Source organism: Carlito syrichta, unplaced genomic scaffold (assembly GCF_000164805.1).
Source record: "Carlito syrichta isolate Samal-C Ts95f unplaced genomic scaffold, Tarsius_syrichta-2.0.1 Scaffold305243, whole genome shotgun sequence".
NCBI lineage: Eukaryota > Metazoa > Chordata > Mammalia > Primates > Tarsiidae > Carlito > Carlito syrichta.
Window position 1 is genome coordinate 33,249 of NW_007249339.1, and position 13,937 is coordinate 47,185.

A 13,937-nucleotide genomic window follows, 5' to 3' on the forward strand; every position below is an offset into this window, starting at 1 on the left:
GCTATTTATGTTTTCATATGAATTTCTGTATTGTCATTTCCTGGTCTGAGAAGAATGATGTTGGTAATTTAATGGGTATTGTGTTGAATCTGTATTGTTAGGATGGACATCTTAACTGTGGATTCTTCCAATCTATGAACATGGAATATTTTTTCATTTGTTTGTGTCTTCTTTGATTTCTTTGAGTAGTGTTTTGTAGTTTTCATTTAAATGTCCTACACTTCTCTGGTTAGGAAAATGCCAAGGCATTTCATTATTATTATTATTATTGTTATGGCTATTGTGAAAGGGATTGTGCTTTTCATTTGGTTCTCTGCCTCTTTGTTGTTGGTGTATAAGAATGAGACTGTCAGCCGGGCTTGGTGGCTCAGCCTGTAATCCCGCGCTTCGGGAGGCTGAGGTGAGTGGATTGCCTGAGCCCGCGGGTTCAAGACCCACCTGGGCAACTTGGTGAGACCTCATCTCCACAATAAATCAAAAAAAAATCAGCCGGGCGTGGTAGCGTGTGCCTGAAATTCCAGCTACTCAGAAGGTTGAGGTGGAAGGATCGCCAGAGCCCAGCAGGTCGAGGTTGCGGTGGCCGGGAGCGGCCACTGCACTCCAGTCTGGGCGACAGAGTGAGACTCCAACTCAAAAAAAAAAAAAAAAGAATGCGACTGTCTTTTGCACATTTATTGTGTACCCTGAGACTTTGCCAAAGTACTTTATCAATGTAAGGAAGTTTTTGAAAGATTCTCTTAGGTTTTCAAGGTATAGGACTATATCATCCACAAAGAGGGATAACTTGACTTCCCTTTTCCTATTTGGACACCCCTAATTTCCTTCTCTTGTCTGATTGCTCTAGTTAGGACTTCCAGCACTATGTGGAACAGGAGGGGTGACAGTGGGCAGCTTTGTCTTGTTCCAGTTTTCAGGGGAAAAGCTTCCAATTTCTGTCCATTGAGCAATATGTTGGCTGTGGGGTTATTGTGATGACTCTACTATTTTGAGGTATGTTCCCTCTATGCCTAAGTTTTCAAGGGTTTTTATCAAGAAAGGATATTGGATTTTATAAAAAGTGTTCTCTACATCTAATGATATAATCATGAGGTTCTTGTTTTTATACCTGTGGATGTGTTTAATTACATTTATGGTCTTGTGGGGGTTGAACCAGCTCTGCAACCCAGGGATGAAGCCTACTTGATGATGGTGGATGATTTTTGAGATGTATTGTTAGATCTGATTTGCTAGAATCTCATTGAGAATTTTTGCATCTGTGTTCATCAGGAAAATTGGCCCGTAGGACCAGCAGGACTAGGTGAGGGGGCATGGGTGCCGCAGTGAATGCTGGGCAGAGTGCTGTGATCTAGGCTCAGTGCCAGGGCTCAGGACAGGGTCCCCAGAGTTCCTGCAACCATCCCTGGTGGGCACTATTTGAGCTCATCTACTGGAAGGCCAGCTGCAGGTTCCTGGACCCACAGCCGGGGCCTGAGAGCGCATGTGCCTGGGGTCTTGAGCAGCCCAGTGAGGGCAGGCAGTGGGTGTCTTCTCCCTGGCTTAAGGGCCATGGTCAAGCAGGCCATCAGAGGAGGTGGGCTACAGGCTCCTTTTACTTCTGTGGAGAAAGAGGGGTGTGCAGTACAGGGGGCGCTGAAGGAGGATGTGGGTTTCCAAATGCAGACCCGAGTCTGCCCCGATGAGCTCAGGCAGGTTTATGCCCCTCTCCAAGCCTGGACCCCATCTGAGGATGAGGGACTCAGATGTCAAGGCTGATAGGCCAAGGGTGAGCAGGGCTTGGCCCCCTAGAGGCTTGTGTTAGAGGAACTTGGGAGAGCATGATCTCAGTGGCTATCGCCACACTTAGATGATGGCTGTGCAGTTGAAGTCATTTTGAAGTTTCAGGTTGCTGTCATGGAGGACATTTTGTTGTTTGCTGGGAGGCACCTGGTCAGGAGAGATTGAGAAAGTCTTGCTCAATGCCAGGGTTCCTTCCATGGAGCACTGACCTTAGGCACTTCTGGAGGCCGGGGTAAGAGGGGCACTGTCCTGTCATTTCGGCATCAGCTGTGAAGGGGGCTGGAGGCGGGGATAGGAGGCTCTGCCCCGTGGCCTGCCTCTTCTTCCCTGCCCTGGGAAGCGAGCAAGAATCAGAACCAGTCCCCACCCTGCCACTTCAGGCCATGTGACACTGGGTGTGGACTGCCTCTCCAACCCTCCCCTGTGGAAAGAAGGGCTCGCCTGCCTCGTGACCTTGAGAGACCAGAGCCTGGCGCTCAGGCAGGTGCACAATGTGGTGGTGAGGACCTGGGCTCACATCTGGTTCTGTGCTCACCCCTGTGGGCCCCAGTTTACCGCATGATGGAGAGTTCAGTGAGCAGAAACTCCACGCATGCAGACAGATGCCACATGACACTGGAAGACACCAGCCTGCACTGCCCAGCACTTTGGTGTCCCATGGTATTGTTTATTTGTGCACTGGGTGGCTACCCCCCGCCCCCACCACTTATTTACCACTTATTCAGTGTTTTATTTATTTATTTTTCTGAGTTGAGGTCTCTATCACCCAGGCTAGAGAGCAGGGGTACAATCACAGCTCATCACAGCCTTCACCTCCTGGGCTTAAGCGATCCTTCCGCCTCAGCTTCCCGAGTAGCTGGGACTACAGGTGTGCACCGCCATGCCTTCTTCATAGTCTGAATTTTTTGTAGAGATGAGGTCTTGCTATGTTGCCCAGGCTGGTTTCGAACTCCTGGGCTTGAGTAATCCTCCCACCCCAGTCTCCTGAAGTGCTGGGATTATAGACGTGAGCCACAGTGCCTGACCACAGCAGGTGTGTCTGAGTCCGGATTCATGTCCTCGGCACTGGGTTGGTCTCAAGTAAAAACAGGAGGGCTTGTTCTTAAGGAGCTTGCCATGGGCCCTATAAGGCTTGTGTGCACTGCAGCCTTTGTGTGCTGCCCACTGAGTCGAGCACTGCCCATCCAGTCATGAGCCCTGTGGCAACAGGCAGGGGCCTGTCTCCCAACTCTAGCTCTGACTTTGGTGCAGGGCCTGTGACTTCACATGGCTCAGTCCTCACAGAGGCCTGTGTGGCCCGCACCATTCCTCTTGAGAATGATGAGGCTGGCATAAGGGGTGGGGCGCAGAAAGCCCCAAATCTCATGCTCCTCACCCAGGTCGGTCATCCACTGACTTGTCCATGTTGGTTAGGCACCTGCTTCCTGCCAGTGGCTCTGTTATGCACAGGGAACACGGCGATAGCCTCCACGGGCACAGTATCTGCCCTCATGGAAGGTGGGAAGTCGGGGGGAGGGATGGACACACAGCTGAGGTCCTGGGAGGTGGGACATGGAGCAAGCCCTGGAATGGGGACGGTGTGACAGACACAGGAGGGGAAGGGCACCCTCCACCCAACTCACTGCCCAGCTGAGGGCCATGCCCATTGGGGGGTGTTTCCCAAAGAGTGTCCTGAGTGTGTGACCAGGGAATATTGATAAGGCATGTGGAGAAGCAGGGTCCCATGTTCAAGTAGCTTGGGAAAGTGTTGGATCCCATTTTTTTCCTTCCCTCTCTCCCTCCCTCCCTCTCTCCCTCCTTCCCTTCTTTCCTTTTTCTTTCTTTTTTTTTGCATGGGGTCCCCACTCTGTCCCACAGGCTGGAGTACAGTGGCACTACACAGCTCACTACAGCCTCAACCTCCTGGGCTCAGTAGATCCTCCTGCTTCAGCTTGCTAAGTAGTTGGGACTACAGGTGCACACCACCACGCCCGACTCATTTTTTGTAGACAGTTCTTGCTATGTTAACCAGTCTAGTCTTGAACTCCTGGGCTCAAGCAGTCTTCTTGCCATTGTCTCCCAAAGTGCTGAAATTACAGGTGTAAGCCACCATACCCAGTCCTGGATCCAAGTTTCCTACACAGGATGGTGTGTGGCGGTTAGAAGATGCTGTGCCAAGATTTTGTTGACCAGGTGAGTTATAAGGCAAAGCTTCTGCACCCCAGAGCTTCCAACTGTGATTCTGTATACCTGGGTGGGGCTGGGGACTGGGATAGGTTGTAGCCTGCAGCACATTCTGAACTTATTGGTCTTAGAGCATCTTGGGGCAGGTGTGCTCCAGGCCATCCTTAGAGAAGTGTATGTGATGTGTGCCTGTGTGTGTCTCTGTGTGTATTTCTGCATGTGTTTTATGCACGTGTCTCTGTGTGCATGTTTTGTGTGTCTGTATACATGTGTATGTATGTATATGTAAATGTATCTGTATGTGTGCATGTAGGTATGCATATGTATGTGTCTCTGTGTCTCTGTGTGCATGCATGTGTTGTGTTTGTGTGCATGTCTATATATATGTGTCTCTGTGCATGAGTCTGAGTGTAGCAGTGCATTGTGTAAGCATGCCTGTGTGTGCATGTGTTGTGTTTGCATGTGTTTGTATGTCTGTGTATATGTGTCTCTGTGTGCATGTGTATGTATGTGTATGCATGTGTCTCTGTGTATGAGTGCAAGTGTGTATGCATGTGTCTCTGTGTGCACATTTTGTGTGTGTGTATGTGTATGTGTGTGTATGCATGTATCTGTGTCTGTGTAAGTATATTTGTATGTCTGTGTGTGCACATATGTGTGTCTGTGTATGAGTACATGTGTGTGTGTCTGTGCATGTACTTTGTATTTGTGTGCATGTATGTGCCTTTGTGTATGTTTGTGCGTATGTCTTTGTGTTCTGAGTCTAATGCCAGTGCCGACACTGGTCTGTGCCCCATGGATACATGTGACATAGGTTGGCCACTGGTCATGAAAGCATAGAAACTGGATGGACAAAGTCATCTGGCCTGGTGGGAGCTCTGCTGGGGGATTTGGGTCAGGAGCTGATATGTTTGGTCACAAATAGGATTTTTAAAAAAGGGAAATGGATACTTGGATGAAAAGATGATTCATAGAATCTTTTTTACCGACTCCCAGGTTCCTTACTCCTCTCCTTCATTATCCTTGTAAATACGCAGTAAACATACAAGAGGGTTTCAAGTTTATTGAATGGAGGTGTGCCTGCATGCTGTTCTGCCACTTGCCTACTAATCTATCAATTCATTGATCTAGCAATTCGCTGATTAGCGTGTATGTCATCAACATCATCATCTATGTATCCATCAATCATCTATCAGTCATTTGTCGTCCTCTATCATTTATCTATTTATATTGCCTGTCAAGTGTCTATCATCTGTATATCGATATCTATTTCATTGATATGTCTATTCATCATCAATATTTTACCTGTTGTCTATTTATCATCTATAAATGCATGTATCTATGTATCATCATCATAATCTGTTATCTATTTACTTAACTAGATAATATGTATTTAACTATCATCATCTACCTAGGTATATACACTTGTCATCTATCTATCTACATGTCTATCTCTTCATCATCTAAAATCTATTTATGGACTGTGTGTCTGTCATCTATGATCATCTTCTTTAGCTATCATCTACCTATGTCCTGAATATTTGTCTGTCCATCTAGCCATCTATTTCCTACCTAATCTCTCTTCATTTATTTATCCATCTACCTCATCTGTCTGTCATCTACTTATGTACCATATTTATCTGATCTGTTGTTACCTGTCTTTAGCCATCATCTACCTATGTACTACATATCTGTCATCTATCTTCTTCTATCTTCTATCTTCATTTTTCTATCCATCTACCTCATTGGTCTGTCATCTACTGATGTACCATGCCTATCTGCCATCATCTATCTTTAGTTATCATCTATATGTATCTATGTAATCTATCTTCATTTATCTACCCATATACCTCATCTGTCTTTCATCTGTTTATGTACTATGTCTATCTGTCATCATCTATCTTTAGTCACCATCCATCAATCAATAGATCTCTATCTATCTTCATTTATCTATCCATCTACCTCATCTGTCTGCCATCTATTTATGTACTGTGTTTATCTTCATCTGTCTTTAGCTATCATCCCTTTATCTATCAATTCTTCATCTGTCTATAATTGTTCCAGAGAGGCCTGTGTACACGTGCCTTATTTGGAGAGAGACTTTCCAAACATTCCAGTGTGTGGATACAACATTCTGCTTAATTCTTGACAGATGTACAGAATGCTCCAATCTCAAGCAGTGCATTCAAGTTTTTCCAAGGGCTGTGTTTGCATAATTGTGAACAGGTAAGGAGTTGAAATGGGAGGAAGATGAGAAGTCAGCAGCCTAGTAGGGCCTTTGGGAAGGTCTTATGGAAGGAAGACTGAGGTGATGGAAGCTTGAAGAAGTGACCTCACTTTCTTGGTGACAGACCCCCAACAGAACTTAGAACCTGGTAACCAGGCACCACATTCTAGACATAGCCCCATATCCAGTTCACTTGGCAGGAGATACTCAAGATAGTATGAAGTTTTTCTGCTGTATTCTGATTTTCTGAGGCTCTCACTTCAGCTAGGCCTGAAGTGATACACATGTTGGCTCAGTCATCTTTTCCAACACCTCTGGCCATTTGGGCCATTCAGTCAGCTGGGTATAGGGAAGGGTCCAAGGGTTGCCACTGGGGTGCAGAATGAAAGTTATGACAGCCTGGAGGGAGACAGGGAAAGGTGCCTTTGAAAGAGCAAGGGCCAGCTGGGCTCGGTGGCTCAGCCTGTAATCCCGCACTTTTGGGAAGCTGAGGTGAGTGGATTGCCTGAGCCCGCGGGTTCGAGACCCACCTGGGCGGCAAGACCTCATCTCTACAATAAATCAAAAAATCAGCTGGGCATGGTAGCGCATGCCTGTAATTCTGGCTACTTGGAAGGCTGAGGCGGAAGGATCGCCAGAGCGCAGCAGGTCGAGGCTGTGGTGGCTGGGAGCGGCCACTGCACTTCAGTCTGGGCGACAGAGTGAGACTCCAACTCAAAAAAAAAGAAAAAGAAAAAGCAAGTGCTAGATTCCTAGACATTGGGCATTTTCATTTTAGTCAGTGAAATCATAGCTTCAGAGACTTCACGGAGCTTCCTGTGGTACCCAGAGAAGCCCGAGGAGTGCCAGGCATACAGGCCCCACCTCAACCCCTAGAAAAGATGCTCACTCCAAAGGCCTCTTGTTAGGGGTGGGGGCATAGTGGAGGGCAGGTGTGGAGTGAAGGGAGGGGAGGAGTGGAGAGAGAAGGTGGAGAGAAGGGGCAAAGTGAAGGGTGGGGTAGAGTGAGGGAAGAACCTGGGGCAGAGCCTGATGAACTCCTGGACAGGAAGCATGACCATGGCAACCCTGAGCTGCCTATGGAAGGTTCCAGTCTGTTGCTGGCCTGTGAGAAATCATACTTCTATTAGGTAGTTAGGCAGACATGAGCAGGGGACAAAGAGGGAAAGGAATAAAAAACGGGAAGCCAGCTGATATTTAGTTATTTACTTGTTTTGGAAATTTTCTTTCATGATGAGCTGGGCTGAATGTGAAAGCTGCTTGGATTTAAAGAGTACATCTTTCATTTTTTGTCCTTAAGAATGTAGACATTCTTCCCTCTTCTTCAGTATAAACTGTTAACGAGGCTGACCTTATTTAGTGAATTACTGCTAATGTTTGAAAGAGGACAACCATAAAGGGGGAAATCAAGTCTGAGAGGAACTAATTTATCCAGACCAGACATTAAGACAAAACTAAGACAAAAGTATTCAAACCAAGGAAATAACCGGGCTATCTCACTCTCTGAATCAACTGAGCTTCTTGATTCTTAAGAATGTACTAAGGCAACCCCTTCAGGTCCCTCCCACTGTGGGAGCTTTTCTGTCCTCTCAAAAAAAAAAAAAAAAAGAATGTACTAGCTTATTCTGCTCTGCTTTACCTGCTTGCAATAAAACACTGCCTTGCTGTCCTGAGTCTGGTGTCTTGTCCAATTCTTTGTTTACAAATAAACAAAGAAACCCAAACCAGCATTTCTGCTGACATTTTCCTGATAACCACCAAGGGACCCCCTTGGGACATCTGGGGTAAGTTAATGTTTTTACCTTCAGGTTGGAAGACAGTTTTATGTTGTGTATATGTGTGAGTGTTTGTGGCAAAACCCCGTAGAAAGGGAGTCCCTCTTCCCCATGAACTTAGGCTGTAGTCCAGGTTGAAAAGAGGCATTCTTCCCCTCAGTGTGCGAAAACAGGCACTCAGGTGACAGAGTCTTGCAAAGGTGTTAGAAAAATTGTCTTCATGACATACAATGGTCTCATAGGGAACTCCACACGCATCTTGTCTGGGAGCCATGTCTTGTTTGGGGTCACAAATAAGGACTGGTCATCCAGCACTCCAGGGCCCCCTGATTGCCCTTGGCATTCACTGGGAAAACTGAGACACGTAAGGGGAAGAGAGATGACTGTTGGTGTCATGGCCAACGGGAGCTCTCTCCACAGGCAACACACTCTCGACCCACCACAGTCTTCCAGGTCCCAGAGTCAGACTCAGCCACCAATCTCTTGCTGTCGCTTCTTCTCTTTCAGAAGTCAGTCTTCCATTTTGTGTCTGCATTAGTTTCTCCTCTCAACCTTTTGTTCCTCATTCAGTCACCTCTATTTTGTTGTTCTGTCGGTGCTAAGATGGGTGCTGCATTTGTTATTTCATTCCTTGGGTGTTTAATTCCTTTCCAAGGTGCCCTTATAAGTTTCCCTGTCATTGTTTGTATTATTTAACACGGTCTTTTGAGCACATTCTAAGGAGTCCTACTCATTATTTATTCTGGTGGGCTCTATGCCATCAGGGAAACCCATCTTGAGGACTTTTTTAAAAAAATTTTTGCCCAGAATTTCATTTCTATTTGGTATTTAATTGGGCTTTAAAATTCACATTTTGTCCCCTTATTACTTAAAAGAAGTGTGTCCCTCAAAGGCCAGTCACAGTTTGGAACTTTAGTTTCCTCTTGGGAGGAGGCGACTCTCTTTGTTCAGTTATTAGTCTTATTTTTGCCTTCCTTTGAGTCTAAAGTCTTCTTCCCTAATATTTACAACAAAGATCATCTGCCCTAAGACTGTCTGCTGTCATTGCCACTTTTAAAATTAACCCTGAAATTAGGATCATTTCCTAGATTTTAGTCACCATTGATCTCTCTCTTGCCTGTTCTTCCATTTCTTCTGTTTCTGTTCATCAGAAATATGGTCTGAGGATTTTGAGTTCACCTTAATGCTCTACCAACCTTTCAGTCTATAACCCTCCAACAGCATACTCTTTTGGATTTATAAGTTTTATTGTGCCACTCCACAGACCAGGGCACAGAGTCTCACCCTCAAGACGTTGGCTGCAATATCTATTCTTAAATTTCTAATTAGCTTTGGGATGAAGGTAGACAATGAGAGAAGAACCCAGAATCTTGGCAGGTGGCTGAAAGGGTGATGTCAAAACAGAGTGGCTTAGCTAAAGAACAGTTATTTTAACATTACTTAAGCTTTGTCACACTTTGCTGTCTGTTACAGTCCCCACTTCCTAATCGTTAGCCAAGGACAGAACCAGTTTTCTGGAGGTAGCTGTTGACAATTACTTTACATCTCCCAAGTGTGCCTTGCACTAATTATTCCTCTATTCTAGGCCTTTGTTCACCAGCTATACAAGACCAAGCTGACCTGATCTAATTGTAATCAGCCTTTCCTGACTGCCCACCAACCCATCAGAGGCTGAAGCCCTGGAGTCACAGGACTGGTTGCCCTGATAACACCATGGACATGCTCATGCTACCATTTGGAAGAAAAAAAAAAAAAGGTTCCTAACGGCTAAAACCAGCCCAGTAAATATGGAAAACAAATCTTAAAATTACTTCAAACAGTCTCCCTTCCTAAAGAAATTAAGGTAATACATTGCAGGGGTCATCAAAAGGTGATGCCAATGTAATAATAATAAAAAAATAAAATGGCTGGCAAACTAGCAAAGTTAGGAGCAAATAAATAGGTACCTCTTGTGGGGACATTAATCCCCATGACTTCAATAAAACCCTACCTACCTCAGTAGAGTGAGGAGGAGATTACTTGGACAAAACAAAAGGGGTACAAGAAATATCTCCTTGGATGATTCATCCTGGGCTGTGTTTTATACACCTTCCCCAAGTATCCAGTGGAAGGTTATTAAAAGACTACATAACTCTTAAAATTTAGGATGAGACAAGCTTACTCAGATATATGCCTGTTTTTGGAAAAAAGATTACAAAACCATCTGGCAGGTTTGCCAATGATGTCAACTTTGCAACATAAATAACCACAAGGAGTCAAGCAGGCCTCTACACATCAAGTATACTCAGAAATGAGGCGTATACCCTGGAGAAAATTGACAGTTGGATTTTACCTGAATGCTCCAGTCTCCAGGTGCAACTATCGCACCCTAATTGATACCTTCACTGGGTTGCTTGAAGCATTCCCTACAAGATCTGAAAAAGCGACTAAAGTTATAAAAATCTTACTAAGGAGGCCGGGTTCGGTGGCTCAGCCTGTAATCCCGTGCCTTTGGGAGGCTGAGGTGAGTGGATTGCCTGAGCCCGCGGGTTCGAGACCTGCCTGGGCAGCGAGACCTCATCTCTACAATAAATCAAAAAATCAGCCGGGCGGGGTAGTGCATGCTATTAGGAAGGCTGAGGCGGAAGGATCGCCAGAGCCCAGCAGGTGAGGCTGCGGTGGCCGGGAGCAGCCACTGCACTCCAGTCTGGGGGACAGAGTGAGACTCCAACTCAGAAAAAAAAAAAAATCTTACTAAGGGAAATTATTCCCTATTTTGCCCTACCATGCTCCTTACAAAGTGACAATAATCCTTCATTTCAACTCTATCTCAAAAAGTGAGCTAAGCATTCAAAATAAAATGGTATTTATGCTCAGCTCAAAAACCTCAATCTTCAGAATGTAGAGAGGGCTAATTAACACCTTAAGAAACTTTAGCAAAATTATGCCAAGAAAACAACCAAAACTGGTTACAGCTTTTACCTATTGCCCTCATGTGGGTCTGAATGGCCACACCTTCACAAACAGGACTAAGCCCTTTTAAATGCCTTTATGACTGATCTTCTTCTGGACGAGGAGTCAGAAAACCTAATAAAATGTAACTTCTTTAGCTAAGTTTCAGGAGGCCATACGAAATACCTGACTCAAAGGCCTTTAACTATCTTTTTAAAATAATTTTTAAAATAACTTTTTAATTTTAAAGATGTGAGGTAGAATTCAGGATTAGGTATACAAATGTTCATTATGCAGGTACTCTTGTTGATGAGGTGTGTCCCCACCCTTCCCCGGCAGATTCCCACTACTGCCAATGATCTTCAACTATTAATCAGTCAATATATGAACGTGTCAGTCAGGACCTATTTAAAACATGGAAAGATGGACCCCCTGCATCACAACTGGAGTCTGTTTGGAAAGTACCTTACTCAGTAATTTTGTCTACTCCCATAGCAGTCAAGGTCCCAGTTATCAGTAGCTAACTACATCACACCAGGGTGAAGCCTTTTTGATCTGCAGGGATTTAAAGAAAACAGGAATTCCAGGAACATATACCTATTAGATAAACTGCTAAGACACTTGAAAATCTTAAGTTTTTATTCAAAAGAAAAGTAATGCTTTGTTAGATTACTGTTATTACTGATATATTTGTTTCTTTAGGTTTGTATATATAATTATCTCTCTTCTCTGCTGGTATGGCAGAGAGGGGCTAAAAAGAGTTAAAATTATTCTTTTTAAAAATCAACCTGCAAGCTACAAATCTGATAGACATGGTATGTGAAAAAAACCAGACAGCCACAAGCCACTTTCCTGTAAGTGCAAGATAGTAATCAGTTTACAACCTTATGCCCACATCCTTTCTTTGTGAGGTTATCGGTTCATGACTCCTGCTTGTTATGTATATCCTGTAAACAACTTATTCTTTGAAGGTCTGTTTCTACTGATTACAACTTTGAAAATTCCGAAAATATATATTATCATGAAACTCAATCCCCTCCCTTACCTAAACTAACATATAAAACCCTTCTCTTCTTTCTCCAGGTTGCTCAGCCTTGGAGCATTAGCTTGCTGAGTTGCACCGGTGCCAATAAACATTGCTTCCTGAAATAGTCTCAGTGTCACGGTCTCTGTTTTCTTGCAACACAGGGAGAAATAATTTCTATTTAAATGCTTTTCTTTTTTGCCACAAATTTTTGGGAAGAATTGTTTAAGTTCAGTATGTAAAAGATTATTTATATTGGTTAACTCTGTGCTGGTCTGTTCTAGTAATCATTTACCAACTGATAGTTCCCTTCCAACTTTTATTGTTTATTGCTCTCTCTCTACTCCAAGCTTTTAATTCTTTTAACCTAGAATGTTGGTTTTGTTTACTTTTTGGTCCTAATTGAACTGTATAGGACTTTCCAGCCGCTGCTGGAAAATGAATTATTTTAACTACTTCTATACACCCACATGTTCAATTTAACCCACATTTAACAGGGATGATACATCCTACCAATAATGTAATGAAATAATATGCCAATAAATTCAAGTACCTTCAAAGAGGAACTTCCATTACTGAAGATGTTTTCTTAGGCACAAAATTGTACTCTCAAGCTATTATTTGCATTAAATCAGAGAAGCCAACTCAAGAATCCTTCATACCAGTGGGAAATATCACCCACTGTAAGTTCACTTACACCCCTCAAACAATAACAGGGGATACACAAGCATGCCTCATACACAGTTCTGGAATACTTTGAGATGTAATACATAACTTAAATCCAGGCTTACAGACAAAACAAACAAAAACAAGAATTAAATAGTTGGTTTTCAAGGAAAAGCTTTTGGAGCTGGATGACATGGCTATCGCCCCTTATAGGTCTTTATTTATTTATTTATTTATTTGAGCTGGAGTCTTACTCTGGCGCCCAGGCTGGAGTGCAGTGGCACGCTCACAGCCACTGCAGCCTCGACCTGCTGGCTCAGGTAATCCTTCCACCTCAGTCTTCCAAGTAGCTGGAACAACAGTAGTGCCACCACATCTAGCTACTTTTCTGATTTATTGTAGAGATGAGGCCTCACCAAGTTGCATAGGTTGGTCTTAAACCCCTAGGCTCAGACAGTTCTCTAGCCTCGGCCTCCCAAAGTGCTGGGATTACAGGCTTGAGCCACCGCCCCTTGCCTAATAGTTCTTTTAATTGGTTTTCTCCTCTTACTACTTTTCAGACCTTGTCTTTTAAATCTGCTAACCAAATTCATCTCTCATCAGGTAGGAAAAAACTCAGCTTCAAATGGTCATGGTGCAAGGATACCAACAATACCACACCAACCAGTCTCCAACAGCCTTTTAAATGAGGCAGGAAAGCATGTTCAAAGCCTTTCCCCCCAAAGGTTTATCTGACAGCAAACAATCTTGGTCATTTCAACTTTATGTCCCTTTTCAGCAGGAAAAAAGTTACAGAAAACAGACCTTCACTCCTCAGCTTCCAAAAGATTTCGGCCAAAATTACTTGAGGGGGGAAAATATTATATAGTTAGGCAGACATGAGCTGAAGATAAAGAAAGAAAAGGGTAAGATATGGGAACACCAGGCATGGTGGCTCACTCCTGCAATCCCAGCACTTTGGGAGGCTGATGTGAGAGGATTGCCTGTGGTCAAGTGCATGCATCCCTCCTCTGTCCCTCAGTATTTTCATCCTACTCCTTTCTCTCCTCTTTAGGTTCCCATTTCTGATTACACTTCCTCATAGAACTTTTATAAGGATGTTGTAACATGAGAGTCCATCTTAAAAGGGGCATTTGTGGAGAGAGGAGTATTGTGATCTCTCTTCAGAAGCACTGCTGTTGGATGTGTGGGCTCTAAGTCCCCAATTGACTGTCTCAGAAGGTTGGTCCTGATGCCACCACGGGACCAACCTGTTTACAGAGCTGGTTGCTCCTGTGGTTTGGAGTCTTGCTTAGATTTTGTGGCTCTGACTTTCCCCTGCTCACTCCAATCTCTGTAGTATTTCCAGGTTTGTTCCAGTTTCCTGGGAGCCAGC

At 44.2% G+C, this 13,937-nt stretch overlaps 1 long non-coding RNA gene across 1 annotated transcript; it reads left to right on the forward strand.

Annotated features, from left to right (window-relative positions):
• The first annotated feature begins 3,872 nt into the window (after positions 1 to 3,872).
• LOC103263733 lies at positions 3,873 to 12,024 on the forward strand. The gene is made up of 4 exons (XR_504514.2): positions 3,873 to 3,948; positions 6,092 to 6,165; positions 9,527 to 9,784; positions 11,956 to 12,024. It is a non-coding gene; the product is annotated as an uncharacterized LOC103263733 (long non-coding RNA).
• The last annotated feature ends 1,913 nt before the right edge of the window (positions 12,025 to 13,937 follow it).